General features: G+C 53.8%; 1 protein-coding gene across 3 annotated transcripts in view; it reads left to right on the top strand.

Annotated features, from left to right (window-relative positions):
* The window catches only part of Ent1 (Equilibrative nucleoside transporter 1), a 58067-nt gene that overhangs the window by 38656 nt on the left and 16911 nt on the right, over window positions 1-2500 (top strand). The gene's annotated exons all lie outside the window — the stretch shown is intronic.

The raw sequence follows: 2500 nt of genomic DNA on the forward strand, positions 1-2500 counted from the left end.
GTGGTCTTTCGCCTCGCCAATGCACCGGGTCCGCCCTGTAATGGGTGTACTATTCCTGAGACGAATAGACGGGCGTGAGGACGAAGAGATCGCTAGAACATTGACGGGCTGACCGTACGTCCTGGTCCTGCTTTTCGTGACGTGGATTGGCAGCTACATTTCAGCTGCACACGGCCCGTGCCTGGTGGCGTTCGCGAGATAATAAAGGCTCTGTAAGCCCAGCTGACTGAATGCAAACAAACGCTGTCATTGAGTTGAAGCTAATGCGTAGCCCTGCACATTGGGCTTCGGTCACGCCAAGGATATTTCCATATTTCTCCAATTGCGCCATTCCGCACTCCCTCTATAGGCTTGTTAACGCGGTGCCGCATTCCTCTCATACTCGGGAGCAGTTTGTATTGGCAGATCGTGTGTAAACGTCCAGAACGTTTGCGAGAAACCCGACCCCGTGGCTCGTTGAAAGGCGACCCGGGGGAAGGCGTCCGAGGCGAGGCTTTGTCCGTCGGCTGAGGGAGGGAGGGCCGCGCGGGAGCCAGATTCCGCTCCCGCTGCTCCTTCCGAGAAACCAGATCAGGGGCTGCGTTGACGAGGCGCCGTACGCGTGCGTCTTGCGAATTCACGCAGATTTGTTGATATATACTTCCTGTTATCATTATTGTTTTAATTAAAATGGAAGCAATGATAATCTTTATTTTTATTGCCGTAATAAATGTGATTGCTTTTACCATTATATTTATCACCTCTTTCCTCTTTCTTCATATTTCATGAATGTTGCAGTGAGAAAAATAGACAAATAGAGGGACTGACTAGTTGATACTGACTAGCTGGCAGACAGACAGGCGGACCGGAGTTGGTGCGTGCGTGCGTGCGTGTATGAGTGTAGAACTAGAAGAAAGCTATGTGAGTTAGCACAATATCCTCTATTTATGAGCCTTCGGTTTAATTGTATGGCAGGGGCGACCACGTGCTTAATCCACGTGGTAGACCAACGACCACGTTTGCTATGCCGGAGTAGCGACGGAATTGCGTCACGTTTCAGGCACGAGCCAATACCTTTACGTTTCGTCTTGATTCTCCGAAGACGCCGAGTGTTTGAAGGAAAGAATCTTGTCCCCGTGGAGGTGCGTTTCTGCTCGAGTTTCCCCGGCATTGATCGGCCGTTTTCAGGGCGCGAGGGGGGGGATGCAGGGGTTTCAGTCCGAGTGCTTGCTCAGGGGGGAAATTTGGTGTCCCTCTTTTTTTGATGGTTCACGTTGCTTCATTTATTCCCCCCCTTCGATTCGGTTGTCCTCGCCCGTTCTACGCCGCGGACAAGGGCACTGCCAAGGTCTGCCGGGGAAAGTTTATGTCGGGGGTAGCCAAAAAAATAAACCCAGGTAGGTCTTGATTTCAGACTTGCACCTCGTGGTATCCTGTCGTAGCGGGAAAAGTTCGATGACGCAAGAGACACGTGGATCATCACTGGCGCCACTGCATCCCCCCCCCCTCCCCTCCCTCTCCCTCTCCCGCCCCCCCCCCTCCACACCTGCCCCCTGCGCCCCCTGCTTCCCGCTTCTGGCTGCACGGGGAAGCGTGGGCTGATGTCGACGTCTCTGCTGCATGGACAAAACGTTCGCGACCTCCACGAGCCCCTCCTCTTCCCTCTCTTTCTTCTTTCTTTCTTTCTTTCTTTCTTTCTTTCTGTCTTTCTTTCTTTTTCTTTCTTTCTTTGTTTCTTTCTGTCTCTCTCTCTCTCTCTCTCTCTCTCTCTCTCTCTCTCTCTCTCTCTCTCTCTCTCTCTCTCTCTCTCTCTCTCTCTCTCTCTCTCTCTCTCTCTCTCTCTCTCCTCTCCCTCCCTCCTCCCCTCCCTCCCTCCCCTCCCTCCCTCCCTCCCTCCCTCCCTCCCTCCCTCCCTCTCCCCCTATCTCTCTCTCTCTCTCTCTCTCTCTCTCTCTCTCTCTCTCTCTCTCTCTCTCTCTCTCTCTCTCTCTCTCTCTCTCTCTCTCTCTCTCTCTCTCTCTCTCTCTCTCTCCTCTCTCTCTCCCTCCCTCTCTCCCTCCCTCTCTCCCTCCCTCTCTCCCTCTCTCCCTCTCTCCCTCCTTTCTTCCTTCTCTTTCTCTTTCTCTTTCTCTTTCTCTTTCTTTCTTTCATTCTTTCTTCCATTCTCACTCACTCACTTACTCATTCCCAGACGTAACTTGTGGGGGGGGGGGCAGCCGACGAGAAGGGAGGGAAAAATCTATACGGGGCCGGGACGCCGCGCCACGTGGGTCTCGCCCATTTCCGTGCGGTCACGGGCGGCCGGGCGAATGCCATGGGCGAGGGAAGGGGCACGGCGCGTCCCCAAACATATTGCAGATATTTATGTTCGTCAGGTGGCTTGCCCGGGATTCTGGACGGGGACCACGTTTTGTTGACTCGCGGTGCTGGTGATCACATCGGGTCAGAAGAGAGACAGACAACACGCACGCGCGCACCCACACACATGTACACGTACACGCACACGCACGTGTATACGCAC

This window comes from Penaeus vannamei, chromosome 30, assembly GCF_042767895.1.
Source record: "Penaeus vannamei isolate JL-2024 chromosome 30, ASM4276789v1, whole genome shotgun sequence".
Taxonomy (NCBI): Eukaryota; Metazoa; Arthropoda; class Malacostraca; order Decapoda; family Penaeidae; genus Penaeus; species Penaeus vannamei.